The 15,190-nt window shown below is 34.3% G+C and overlaps 1 protein-coding gene across 1 annotated transcript in view; it reads right to left on the reverse strand.

Annotated features, from left to right (window-relative positions):
• Window positions 1-15,190, reverse strand: part of CDH12 (cadherin 12) — a 1,313,162-nt gene that overhangs the window by 840,266 nt on the left and 457,706 nt on the right. The gene's annotated exons all lie outside the window — the stretch shown is intronic.

Raw genomic sequence — 15,190 nt, forward strand, 5'->3', positions numbered from 1 at the left:
TTCTTAAACTAAATACATGACATTGTTGAGCAAAAAAGGGACAGTTTAGAGAAAAAAAATAAAGCAATATTGAAAGACTTTACAATGCAGGTAAATCAATCTTAACTTCTAACTTTGTCATCTGTACACTATCTTGCTTTCCTAACGCTTATTAGTGATTCTAAAAACTTAAAAGATTATAAAAGAGCAATGTTAAGTTTAGAAATACACAATATGCTAGCATAGAATATCCTACATACGCTTTCTCTGAAGAGTGAGTATGATGTGGCATTTTTTTTTTGAGAAAGCGAGATATAAATGTGTTCATTCCTTCATTTTAGAAGTAATACATGATGTTTTCCCTTGTTATCCCTAATATATCATAGCTTCCCCTTTCCATTTATATGGTTTTTTTTTAATGAATATAAATACAATCATTTAAAAAGGAATAAGATTCCAAGTGGTTATAATAAGGCACAAATGACTCCTATTTCTGTTATGGAAAAACATTTTCCCACCAAAATATTTAAGTTCTTAAAGACAACAACAACAACAATAATAATAATAACAATTATTATTATTTTAAAATGACTGCATACCTGCACTCAATTTGGTGGACAATTTAAGCTCACAATCAAATTCTGAATTCATTTGATAGCAGGATGGCTATTATAGATGCTCTGCTAATTTCTTCAAAAAATTTGGTTAATTTCCACAATGGGATTTGAAAACTATACTTGTTTATATTAACTATTCAGGTCTAGATTGAGTGGGGAATAACTTAAAAAGTGGCCAATAGCTATGGGAGTAAATGTGAGTGTGATTTTCTCCTTCAGCTCAGATAAGAAAGGATTGTTGGGCTAACGTGGATAGAAAGTAACCCTGATAGACTTTTCCTTGCATTGTTTCCACATTTTCTACTATGCATAATATATTTTTTTTGTAGGCTCCTATGTCTCTGTGCACCATGACCAAAAATAATGGTGATGCTCCCTATTACTGTAAAGGCCAAAGTAGATATGTATATATTTGCAGGAAATATGTATAATTCATAAAAAGAAAAGTATCATTATAGTAACATGCCTATGTAAAGCTTAATTTAACCTTTGGTGGTTTTGTTTTTGTTTTCCCCCTTAAGTATTTCTGGATAATTCCTTTGGTAAGCTTATCTTCTTAACATTTGGTGTTCCAGTTATTTTCCCAGCTTTTAGAAACTGTGTACACATTATAACCTTTAAATGTAGGGCCTTCCTGAGAGACCTCAAAGTGATCAAATAAAGAAAAAATGTCATTTCTCCTTACCCCCACCACAATAGCAGCACCAGAGCTTATCAAATTAAAAATCAACAGAAAAATCAACAGAAGACTAGTATATCACTAGTTTCACCTTTTTAAAACAGATAAAAATGTAATCAATTCCTTTATAGACATAATAAAGGTACTGACATCCTCTATGAAGGAAGTACTGAAGCAGTAAGGAGATTGACTTTCCATAGAATTGCCAATAAACGTCTTCAAGGAAGAAATGTGAGTAGGCTGGCCCTTATTTCTTACCTAGAAAGTCATTTCACTGAATCAAATCTTTCATTGAAAACTTGCGTTTCAAGACAATATTTTCTGGTTTTCTTGTTTTCTGGCTTTCTTAAAGGCAATTTTCAACAAAAAGTATTTAGGCGTAACTATCAATGAATGGATCACCTGGATCAGCCTTTTATCTTCCCTTATTTTTAATGCCCTTTACTTCTCATAAGGGGCAGCTAGGTTGATACAGTAAATAGAATACCAAGTCTGGACTGAGGAAGACATTTTCCTGAGTTCAAATCTGGCCACAGATACTGTATGACCCTGGGCAAGTCACTTAAACCTGTTTGCCTCAGTACTCATCTGTAAAATGAGTTGGAGAAGGAAATGACAAACGACTTCGGTATCTTTGGCAAGAGAATCCCAAATGGGATCACAAAAAGTCAGATATGGCTGAAACACCTGAACGATAAACAACCTCTCATTATAGAAAAAAAAAATCAATGATTTGTATATCCTAGGTTCAAATCACTATTAGACAGAAATGACTGAAGTAAATAATTTTGACTTACAGAATGCTTTTTTAAATGCCCCTTGAGGACAAAGGTCATCTCATATTTTTCTTAATATCTGTTCAATGAATGACAATAATAAGGACATACATTTGTACTCTTCTGATTCTTCATGACAGAGTAGAGTTATATCTGACTCTTCATCTCTGCCTGTTAGCTTCCATGGTTTCCTTCAAATTCTATTTTCTGCAAGGAGCCTTTCACTTTCCTAGTCCACCTTTCATGTTTAATCACCAATTATATACATATATACATATATACATATAAATATATACAGCAACATATATATGTATTTATATGTATATAATTTTGTGGATATTACTTATACATAGTTGTTTATATATTCTTTCTGAATACACTATAACAGGGACTGTTTTTGTAACCTTAGCACTTAGTCACTTGCACATAGTATTTGACCAATTGACATAGTTAATGACTAAAGGGAATGAATAAGTGAACGAATGAACATTTGTTAAGCACTTACTAGGTGCCATACACTTTGGCACTGTCTAAACCAGCAAAATCCAAGCTCTGGAAATTGAAAGGGCTCTAGATATGGGCCCAGTGATGGGTTATGAATGTAGTATTTGGCTCTGACCAGAGAACTAGACAATACCTGATGACATTTTTTCAGTCACAGAAGCTCACAAAACTATCTAAAAAAGGCATGAAGGAAACTGTGTTCTGTATTTAAGGAAGGAGTACACATAGACTCTTCAAATTTTAAAGTGATATTTTAAATGTCTTAGTCCTTTAAGCCTGCTAAAATGTTGTAAAATACACAAAGTAGATTATATTGAAAAGAAATAAAAATACGTGTGGATAAAAGAGAAATTACAGACTGTAAACAGCATTTTTTGGATTGTACTAATGTATCAAGTTGAGACACCACGCCAAAAAAAAAAATAAAAACAGCACCATTGAATAACTAAAATTATTTATTTCTTAAGCATTACCTCGCCAAACAGAACTATATATCTTCAACCAAAAAACAAGTCTGGAATTAATTAACCATTTTATCCTTGGCAATCCCGTCGTGGAAACCTTCTGTTCTGATTGGTCATCTCCTCATTCATCTATTACATGCTGTCTCATCTCTAGACATGATTGACTTCATTACCTGGTCATCACCTCATCAGCTGCCTTCCTCACCCTTAGTCTTTTACTTTGAGTTCTAGAATTACAATGAAATAAAATCTGTTACTTCTAGAAATGGTGTATCAGCCTGCTATGACTTGACTCTATATCCTCTAATGTTGCAAACCAAAATATCCTTCCTGAACTAGCACTGCCTTATATGAGTTATCTCTCCCTATCAGAAGGTAAGATCTTTGAGGACAGAGACTATCTTTCATGTTCTATTTGTATTCTCACAGTAGCTGTCCTATAGCAAGGGTTTAATAATTTTTTTCATTCATTCATTCTTACTGTGGGTGCTTCAGCATACTTATTCCTGTCAATATCCATATATTTCTAAATTTAAGGCAAATTCTGGAAATTAGAAAAGACTTTCAAATTTTGCAATTACTTTTTAATATTGTACTTAAAATGGTAACAACTAACTTGATGACTGTTATTTTTCTGTTCATATTTCTTTAGCTTTGGGGAGCTCTTTAAGACAAGTAAATGTGCTCAGTAGACCCTAAATTCCTAGAGGGAAGGCAGTCTTGTTTCTCTTTGTATCTCACCTAGTACCAAGTATAGTACATTGCATGGGTGCTTACTAAATAATTATTTTTAAATCAGAGTGGCAATAATGAATGTATGCATGAACAAAGATAAACATGGGGATGTGCAGTATTCTGGTGAGTGAAGATGCATGGCATATTATCAAAACAAAGATCAGTCAGCCCATGATAACTCCTCTTTCCTATAAGTGGACTTTTTATGGTAGTGTGAATTCTCAATATAATTGTACTAATTATATACTTCAGTAATGTGAGCATAGGCTTAAGAATTCAGATTAATTCTGAATAACTGTACTATTCTTTTAAAATTATACTATGAAATAAACAAGGAACAGATTTATACTGATAAGAGAAAATAAAGCATTTCTAACCTAAATTACCATTTCTATTATTTACACAGGTGGCAGAAGCCAGGTGGTACACAGGATGGTCCCTGATGAGAGGGCATAAATTTCCCCTTGGTGACTTCAAAGGATTGGCTCAAGCAATTAATACTGTGACATGGCAATACTGGGACACATCTGGTCTTATCTATCATTGACTGAAAAATAACACATGACTACATTTTAGCATAAGAATTGGAACTGTGATTTCATGGATGGAGGCAACTCCTGTGAAGAAATTCCCTCTCCTAATACAAGCCAACAAATTCTCAAAACCTTGTGGTCTTAGAAAGTTTCTGAGACTACTGAGAGTTTAACTGACTTGTACAGGATCACACAGGATGTCAGGTGATATTTGTGCCTATACCTTTTTGGCTTTGAAGTTAGCTTCCTATTCACTGCATCACATGGTCTCTCATGTCATTCATATTAATGACTTTTTTATTGACATCTATATCATAAGAATTCCTGTTAATTTCAATGGAAGCCCTAAGGTTTTGAAAAATGGTTGAAAAAGAATACACTTTATATAAATTACTGGCTTTTTTTAAAGGTAGAGATGTCATGTGGAATTGCTACAATTTATTTTGGATCTAAATGGATCACCAGAATCCATAGAAAAATTGAGGAACATATATTTATATCAGTAAGTTCAGAGAATTTTATCCACATATGACCAATTTGCATACTCACATTCTCACAAAATGAACAAAGTATAGTTGATGAGATAAGGCATTACCTAAAATCAGTAGTGCTTTAAATATGTTATTTTTTATCCTTGTAATATTTTTTAAAACTGGCCTAAAATATTTTGAAAACAATTCTGGCAAAACAACATTAGTCAGCCATGCTTTTTTTTTTTTGCTTTTTTTTTGGCAAGGACATCGGGGTTAAGTGACTTGCCCAGGGTTCACACATGGTTTCTTATCAGGCCACCAACAAATTGTAAGCAATCAGTGGTGGTAGCCTCACTACCACCCCACCATGCTGCCCACCCCACCACCTCAAACTCCAGTGGCTCCCTATTATCTCCAGGATTAAAGATAAAATCTACTGTTTAGCTTTTGAAGTTCTTCACAGTCTGGCCTTTTCCTACCTTTCTATTCTTTTTATGCTTTATTCTTTCTTTCTTTTATTTTGAACTTAAGAAATAAAATGAGCAACAGTGGCACAGCAGGTCAACTGTAAGGCCTCTAGCACCAGCACAGAAGGCAAATTGTGAGCCCCAGAAACTCAGCACAACAGGCTTGAATAGACTGGGCCACCACAGTGCAGTGGGGAAGCCACAAGAACCTGGAGCCCCAGCTTGCAAAGCCAGAGACCAGGTCCCTTGGCCCTAGCAAAAGAAATTTGTGATAGGGCCCCCTGAGCCCCAAGAGCAGAACTCAACTTTAGAATTCACTAAACAGGCTAAAAAGTGAGTAAGAAACAGAAAAGATCACTGACTATAGAAGCTATTATTGAGATAGGGAAGATAAAAACACAAATGAAGAAGTGGATAACATGGTTACAATACCTACACGTGAAGCCACAATGGGGAATATGAATTGGTCTCAAGCCCAAAAAGTCCTCTTGGAAGAGCTCAAAATGATTTTAGAAATCAAGTAAGAGAAATAGAAGAAAATTGGGGGGGAGGGACGAATGAGAGTTATGCAGGAGAATGACAAAAAAAGAGCCAATGGCATGGAAATGAAGTGCAAAAATTGACTAAATAAAACAACTCCTTAAAAAATAGAATCAGCCAATTGCAAAAGGAGATACAAAAGCTCACTGAACAAAGTAATTAGTTAAAAATTAGAATTGGGCAAGTGGAAGCTAATGACTCCATGAGACATCAAGAATAAAAAAAAAGAATGAAAAAATAGAAGAAAATGTAAAATACCTCAGTGGAAAAAACCAACAAACCTGGAAAATAGATCCAGGAGAGACAATTTAAGAATTGTTGGACTACCTGAAGGCCATGACCAAAAAAAAAAAAAGAGATTTGATAGCATTTTTCAAGAAATTATTAAGGAAAACTGCCCTGTTATTGTGAAACCAGAGGGTAAAACAGTCATTGAAAGGATCCACTGATGGGGCAGCTAGATGGTACAGTGGATAGAGCACAGGCCCTGGATTCAGGAGGACCTGAGTTCAAATTCAGCCTCAGATACATAATACTTACTAGCTGTGTGACCTTGGGCAAGTCACTTAACCACATTGCTTAGCTCCCCCCCAAAAAAATCCACTAATCTCCTGTTCCAAAATGAAAACTCCAAGGAATATTGTAGCCACAATCCAGAATTCTCATGTCAAAGAGAAAATACTGCAGGCAGCCAGAAAGGAACAACTGAAATGTCAAATAGCCACAGTCAGGATTACACAGGTAAAGGAGCTTGAATTACAACCAAGAATCAACTACCCAGCAAAAGTGAGCATAATCTTTCAGGGGGAAGATATAAATATTCGATGAAGTAGGGAACTTTCAAACTTTCCTGATGAAAAGACCAGAGCTGAACAGAAAATTTGATCTTAAAATCAAGATGCAAGAGAAGCACAAAAAGGTAAACAGGAAAGAAAAAAGTGTTATTCAATAAGTTCAAACTGTTTAAATTTTTACACAGGAACATGATATGTTTAACTCTTGAGAACTCTATCTCTTTTAGTGCAGTTAGAAGGAGTAAATATGGACAGATGGTGTAGATATAAGACGATGTTGGTGAGATGGCATTAAAAAAATTAAGGGTAAATTCACCACCAAAGAAAGGATATTAAAGCAATAAGTAGGAGCTATCTTGCCTAATTTTATGCCAATAAATCTGAAAACCTAAGTGAAATGGATGAATATTTGCAAAAATATAAATTGCCCAAATTAACAGAAGAGGAAATAAAACACTTACATAACCCCATTTTGGAAAAAGAAATTGAAAAAGCTATCAATGAACTCCCTAAGAAAAAAATTCCAAGTCAGATCTAAATAATTGGAAAAACTTCAGTTGCTTATGGGTAGGCCGAGGTAATATAATAAAAATGACATTTCTACCTAAGCTAATTTACTTATTCAGTGCCATACCAATCAAACTACCAAAAATTATTTTATAGAGGTAGAAAAAGTAATAACAAGATTCATTTGGAATAACAAAAGGTCCAGAATATCAAGGGAACTAATGAAAAGAAATGTAGAGGAAAGTGGCCTAGCCATTCCAGATCTTTAATTGCATTATAAAGCAGCAATCATCAAAACTACCTGTTACTGGCTAAGAAATAGAGTGGTAGATCAGTGGAATAGGTTAAATGCGCAATACACAGTAGTCAATGACTATTATTTGATAAGTCCAAAGACCCCAGCTTCTGGGATAAGAACCCACTCTTTGAAAAAAACTGCTGGGAAAACTGGAAAAGAATATGGCAGAAACTAGTCATAGACCAAAATGTCACACCATTTACCAAAATAAAGTCAAAATGGGTTCATAATTTAGATATAAAGACTGATACTATAAGCAAAATGGGAAAGCAAGGAATAGTTTACCTATTAGATTTATGGAGAACAGAAGAGGTCATGACCAAACAGGAGATAGAGAACATTACAAAATACAAAATGGATAATTTTGATTACATTAAATTGAAAAGTTTTTGCCCAAACAAAGCCAATGCAACAAAGATTAGAAGGAAAGCAGAAAACTTGGGAAAGAATTTGTGTCTCTGATAAGGGCCTCATTTCTGAAATATATAGAGAATTAAGTCAAATTTATAATAATACAAGCTCTTCTCAGCAATGCAATGATTAAAGACAATTCCAAGGGAATTATGATTTAAAAAAAATGCTGACAACATCCAGAGAAAGAACTATGAAGAACGAATGCATATTAAAGCATGTTATTTTCACTTTATTTTGTATTTTTTTCTTTCTCCTCTTTCCCTTTTGTTCTGAGTCTTCTTTTACAACATGAGTAATGTAATAATATATTTAACATGATTGTACATGTTATCAGGTTGCTTTCTGTCTTGGGCAAAGGAAAAATCTGGAGCTCAAAAATCTTACAAAGATGGGAGCAGCTAGGTGGCACAGTGGCTAGAGCACCGACCCTGAAGTCAGGAGGACCTGAGTTCAAATCCGGCCTCAGACCAAACACTTGACACTTACCAGCTGTGTGACCCTGGGCAAGTCACTTAATCCCACTTGCCTAAAAAAAAAAAATCTCACAAAGACGAATGTCGAAAACCATCTACATGCAATAGGAAAAAAATAAAATACTATTAAGTAAAAAAAAAAAAGAAACACATGTTTCTTCTACCTTAATTTCTTCCTATTACTTTGTTTAACAAAATATTCACTCGCATTCATACCCTGGGATTAGTTTAAATAGAATGGCCTTTGTGTGTCCCTCACTCTCCAGTCTTTCAGATCACTAACACGATTCAGGCATCACATGAGGGAAAAGCAAGGGAATAAACATTTATTAAGTGCCTACTATGTGCCAAGCATATGTGCTAAGCACTTTTACAAATATTTCATTTAATTTTTACAATAAATTTTGGATGTAGATTCTATTATTAGCCCCATTTTACAGTTGAGAAAACTTCGGCAGACAGGTAAGGTGACTTGCCTAGGGTCACGTAGCTAGCAAGTGTCTGTGGTTGAATCTGAATTTAATTCTTCTATGACTCAAAGTGCTCAACCCATTGTACCACTTAGCTGTCTAAGTTCTTTCAGAATCAACAAATTTAGTTTATCTGGGCCTGGTGACTTGAAATCATTAAAGGCAGATAGGTATTCTCTTACTCTCTCACTACTTATATTGGGTATGAACTCGTTATTAGCCTTTTGTGTTCTGACCTTTCCAACCCAAAAATCAATATTTCTTGCTAGAGAAAATGGACACAACAGAAAAGTTAGCAGATCTGTCTTCTCTTTGTTGTCAGTTAATATTCTATCCAACCTGAACAATAATGTTATCCCTTTTTGGATCCTATTCTTTTTCTCCAGTTATGGTTTTTCTATTTCTTAACTTTCTTTTTCCATTTCAGCTCATTGTGAGCTTTAGTACTCCTGACTTCCCCTTGAGACTATGCCAAGTTAGATATTGTATTCATTCACCATTCTGCAGCTGTATAGGTAGAGTACTGTGAGGTTTACTTAATGACATATAAGCTTTTCTTTCATCGTTACTTCTAATTCATTTCTGTTTTCACTCCTGCCTCCTTGTTTTCTTTTTATTATATATATATATATATATATATATATATATATTTTAGGCAATTGGGGTTAAATGACTAGCCCAGGATCACACAGCTAGTAAGTGTCAAGTGTTTGGTCTGAGGCCAGATTTGAATTTAGGTCCTCCTCACTTTAAGGCCGGTGCTCTATCCACTGCACAACCTAGCTGCCCCCCTACTTGTTTTCTTTAAAAATAAAAAAACTCTTAATGATCGCTGTTATTTTGTTGTGTTTGTTAACCTCATAGGTGCATTTCTCTTATTTCCCCTGTTTTTTCACTGACAAATTATTCCATAAATGTTGATATGTTGTTTTATCTTTCTTGCATCCTTGTAGTTTGGGGTATTTGCAAGAGAAATAATTTGTCCAGATCTGCTTTTCTTTGTAGGCATGCTCTCAGTACTTCATTTTTATTGAATACCTAATATTTGTAACTGATGATTAGACCTAGATTTATAGGGTATGTATGTCATCTTGTTTAATATCTTGATCTCCTATAATCTTTGGAATAGTGTAACAGTCAGGAAAATAGAAAATTAACATTTATTAAGTACCTACTATGTGCCAGACACTATGCTAACTGTTGAGAATTTTAGGAAAGGCAAAAGATAGCCCCTGCTCTCAAGATGCTCAGATTCTAACTAGGTAAAAAAATATAAAAACAACTACATACAAACAAAGTATATACAAAATAAACTGGAGTTAATCAACAAAGAGAAAGCACTAGAATTAAGGGGGATAGAGAAAGACATTGCCTCTGCAGTTTGTAGTTGGTACATAATAGTACTGTATTATTCAAATTTTTTTCCTTTATATTTAAAGGTCTTTATGTCACCTGAAGTTTGTTATTTGTCATTTGGATTATTAATTTTAACCATCACATGTCTTGGAGTTTTCATCATGGGCTTTTATTGTGGAGGTCATCTATGAATTCTTAAAATTGGCACTTTATTTTCTACGTTCAGAAGTTCTGGGAAATGTTTTTGTATTATTTCCTTCCTTGTAGTTTTCAGGTTTTTTGACTTACTATGTTTTTCTGAGAAAACTGTAACCTTTAAGTTGTCTCTATTCATCCTGGCTTTGAGATAAATTTTTTACTTATAAAGATATCATGTTTTCTTTAAATACTATTTTCTTCATGATTCTCTTTCACTTCTGTGTGGGATGAACTGGGCACTCTTTTCTTTCTTTAGTGAGATTTGGCATGGTGGATTAAAGTTTTTCTATTCTATTTATTATTTATTCTTTGTAGGCTATAACCTCTGCTTTCACGATTTTTAATTCACTCTTGCGACTTTCAGGAACATCCTGCTGTGGTGAGATATTCTCATAATTATCCATGAAGTCCTCTGCCTTCTCAGGTATATAATAGTTTGACTTTATCTTATAATAATAATAATAATAACAACAATGACATTTATATAGCACCTATTATGTTCCAGGCACTGAGCTATGTGTTTTACAAATATAACCTCATTTTAACCTCATAATAACCTGAGATGTAGATGCTATTATTATCTCCATTTTACTTATGAGGAAACTGAGACAAACAGTTTAAATAATTTGTTAAAAGTCATAGTCCTAGTAAATGTCTGAGACTGGATTTGAAAACAAGTCTTCCTGACTCTAGGCCCAGCACTCTATTCAGTGTACCACCTAGCTGCCTATATTTATTCATCAATGTCTGTAATCATTTCAATGATCTGAAGGTCATATTTCCTTCCATTATAAATATCTTTTATATTGGTTTATCTGCTTTTGATCAAGGTATTTAAGTTTTCTTCTTCCTGAGATATTTGGTAATTTTAGTCTTTTTTTTTCCCTTACGTTTTCTTACCACTTACTTTCTGACTCCTCCTTTTATGGTGATTTCCCAGGGGGAATAGATCTCAAAATTACTTCAACTTCCTTCTCTGCTTGTGAATTTACTTATTACTGGTTTTAATCTCCACTCCAAGAGAATCATGGAGGAATGCGGTGGAGAACTGGTATCAGTTGGCTCCTAGTCTCCTTTTCTTCAGGCTTGCTAGAATTCCCCTCTTTCCCCCTTACCACATTCCCATCTACACTAGCATCCTGTCCCTGTTCTCTGTACCTCAGTCATCTTGATGAGCATCATAACTGCGAAATGAGCTGCCATTCTTCCCTATCAGGCAGAGCAATTTTCTTGGCTTTGGCTTTTCCTGGCAAGGGTGATAAGTGGGAAGGGAACAGAGTTATATTTTATTGCAAATTTTTGTGTTAACTTGTACAGTTCTGCCACAGATTTGTGGATGGTAGAGGGGGGTATTGAGTGAATATAAGATTAGGAATTAAACTTTCCTGTCATTAGTTCATTGGGTTGTTACTTAAGCAGTGTTCTTGGTGTCAGATCATGAAGACAGCTGAAAATTTTCTGTCTTTTGTGTATAGTTCCTAACATGGAGAAGTTTGAAAGATGTTGAGGATTAAAGTAAATGTCATTCTAAAAGTTCTTCAACCTTGATGCCTTGAGAATCAAAGAAGAATCTCATCAGGTCTCTGCAATTCTGGGGTTAAATAAAATGAGTATTCAAATTAAAAACAAAAGAAATTTATCAGCAAACTAAGGAAGACAACTCAGGCTAGTAGCAATATCAGCTTCTTGGGGTAAATATTTCATTTTTATAGCTTTTTAGAATTAATTAGTATATGAATGTAATGGAATACTATTGTGTAATAAGAAATGATGAACAGGCAGATTTCAGAAATACCTGGAAAGACCTGTACAAACTGATGCAAAGTGAAAAAAGCAAAACCAGAAAAACATTGTATACAGTATCAGCAACATTGTGTGATAATCAATAAATGTCTCAGATCTTCTCAGCAACACAATGACCCAAGACAAGTACAAAGGACTCAGGAAGAAAAATGCTATCCACATGCAGATAAAGAACTGATGGACTTTGAATGCAGACTGAAGGATACTTTTGCACTTACTTTATTCTTTTTTGTGTTTTTTTTCCCTTTGGATCTGTTTCTTCTTTCACAACTGTATCTAATATGGAAATAAGTTTTACATGATAGCAAATGCATAACCTATATCAAATTACCTTCCATTTTAGGAAGAGAGGAGGGGAAGGAGGGAGAAAAATTTGGAACTCAAAATGTTGTAAATATGGATCCTAAAAATTACATGTAAATGGGAAAAAATAAAATACCATTGGGGGAAAAAAAGAAGTTTGGCATTAAAAGGAAGAGGGGAAAGGGGAAATTCCCCTCCCCCCATAATCACCATTTTTGGTAGCTTCAACTGTTTAGTTCTTGTTCTGTCTTGTAAGGTGAAACAGAACAATCCAATCTATAAAGAGCAAGCCTTTATGGAACCACAGGAACTTAGTGTCAGAAGATAATGCAGAAGCTATCTCCTCCAACTTAAACTTAAGTAGAATAAATAGTTTCATTCTTTGGATTTGTACCCCTAGTGCTTAAATGATCATTGACTAATTGAACATGACATTTAATGACATCTAGTGAAGGAAATCGACCTCCTGAGTTATTCCATTGCAGTTTTGAAAAGTTCTGATCTTTAAGCGGTTTCTCCTTGTAACAAATTATGTCACCCAAGGACATACTGCTTCAAGCCTGCCCTTGTGCCCCTCATTCTGCCACATAACAGGCTTTATATTTTTTATTAATTTATTTTGATTTATCAACAATCACTTCCATATACTTTTGAGTTTAAATTATTTCTCTGCCTTCCTCCCCACCACCCTAAGATGGTGCCCAATCTGATATAGGCTATACATATACATTCTTATTACACATAATTTCACATTAGTGATGTTGCAAGTAAAAATTAGAACCAGTAGGAGGAACCACCAGAAAGAGGAAACAAAACTCAACAGAAGAGAAAAAAAATAGTAAACAGTATGCTTCAATCTGCATTCAAATTCCACAGTTCTTTCTTTGGATGTGGATACCATTTTCCATTATGAGGCCTTTGGAGATGTCTTAGATCCTTGTATTGCTGGGAAGGGTTAAGTTTATCAATATTAGTCATTGCACAATGTGGCTGTTATTGTGTACAACGTTCTCTTGGTCCTGCTCACTTCACTCAGCATCAGACAATACAAGTCTTTCCAGTTTTTCTGAAGTCAGCCTGTTCATCATTTCTTATAGCAAAATAGTATTCATATACCACAACTTGCTCAGCCATTCCCCAACTGATGGGCATCCTCTCAGTTATCAATTCTTTGCCATCACAAAAATACAGTTGCTATGAATATTTTTGTACATGTGGGTCCTTTTTTCATTTGCATGATCTCTCTGGGATATAGCCCTAGAAGTGCTATTGCTGGGTCAAAGGGTACACACATTTTTATAGCCCTTTGGGCATAGTTCCAAATTGCTCTCCAAAATGGTTGGATCATTTCACAATTCCACCAACAATGCATTAGTGTTCCAAATTTCCCACATCTTATCTAACATTTATCATTTTCCTGTTTTGTCATGTTGGCCAATCTGATAGGTGTGATGTGGTACCTCAGAGTTGTTTTGATTTGCATTTCTCTAATCAATAATGATTTAGAGCATTTTTTCATATGACTATAGATGGCTTTAATTTCTTCATCTGAGAACTGTCTGTTCATATCCTTTGACCATTTATCAATTGGGGAATGGCTTGTATTCTTATAAATTTGTCTTAATTCTCTATATATTTTAGAAATGAGGCCTTATCAAGAGACTGGTTGTAAAAATTCTTTCCCAATTTTCTACCTTCCTTCTAATCTTAGTTGCATTGGCTTTGTTTGTGCAAAAACTTTTCAATTTAATGTAATCAAAATTATCCATTTTGCTTTTTAATGTTCTCTATCTCCTGTTTGGTCATGAATTCTTCTGTTCTCCATAGATCTGATAGGTAAACTATTCCTTGCTTCCAGTTTGCTTATAGAGTATCAGCCTTTATATCTAAATCATGAACCCATTTTGACTTTATTTTGGTATATGGTGTGAGATTTGGGTCTATGCCTAGTTTCTGCCATACTCTTTTCCAGTTTTCCAGCAGTTTTTTTCAAAGAGTGGGTTCTTATCCCAGAAGCTGGGGTTTTGGGTTTATCAAATAATAGATTACTATAGTCATTGACTACTGTGTCTTGCATATTTAACCTATTCCACTGATCCACCTCCTATTTCTTAGCCAGTACCAAGCAGTTTTGATGATTGCTGCTTTATAATACAATTTAAGATCCGGAATTGCTAGACCACCTTCCCCTGCATTTCTTTTCATTAGTTCCTTTGATATTCTGGACCTTTTGTTTTCCAAATGAATCTTGTTATTTTTTTTTAACTCTATAAAATAATTTCTTGGTAGTTTGATTGGTATGGCACTGAATAAGTAAGTTAACTTAGGTAGGATTTTCATTTTTATTATATTAGCTTGGCCTACCCATGAGCAACTGATGTTTTTCCAATTATTTAGATCTGATTTTATTTGTGTGAAAAGTGTTTTGTAATTGTGTTCATAGAGTTCCTGGGTTTGTTTGGAGGTAGACTCCTAAATATTTTATAATGTCTACAGTAAGTTTAAATGGGATTTCTCTTTTTCTCTTGCTGTTGGGCTTTGTTGGTAATATATAGAAATGCTGATGATTATGTGGGTTTATTTTATAGCCTGCAACTTTGCTAAAGTTGTTTATTATTTCAAGTAGTTTTTTACTTGATTCTCTAGGATTCTCTAAGTATATCATCATGTCATCTGCAAAGAGTGACAGCTTTGTTTCTTCTTTGCCTATTCTAATGCCTTCAATTTCTTTTTCTTCTCTTATTGCTAAAGCTAATGTTTCCAGTACACAATTGAATAACAGTGGTGATAATGGACATCCTTGTTTC

This window comes from Phascolarctos cinereus, unplaced genomic scaffold (assembly GCF_003287225.1).
Source record: "Phascolarctos cinereus isolate Bilbo 61053 unplaced genomic scaffold, phaCin_HiC Scaffold_4;HRSCAF=312, whole genome shotgun sequence".
Classification (NCBI taxonomy): Eukaryota; Metazoa; Chordata; class Mammalia; order Diprotodontia; family Phascolarctidae; genus Phascolarctos; species Phascolarctos cinereus.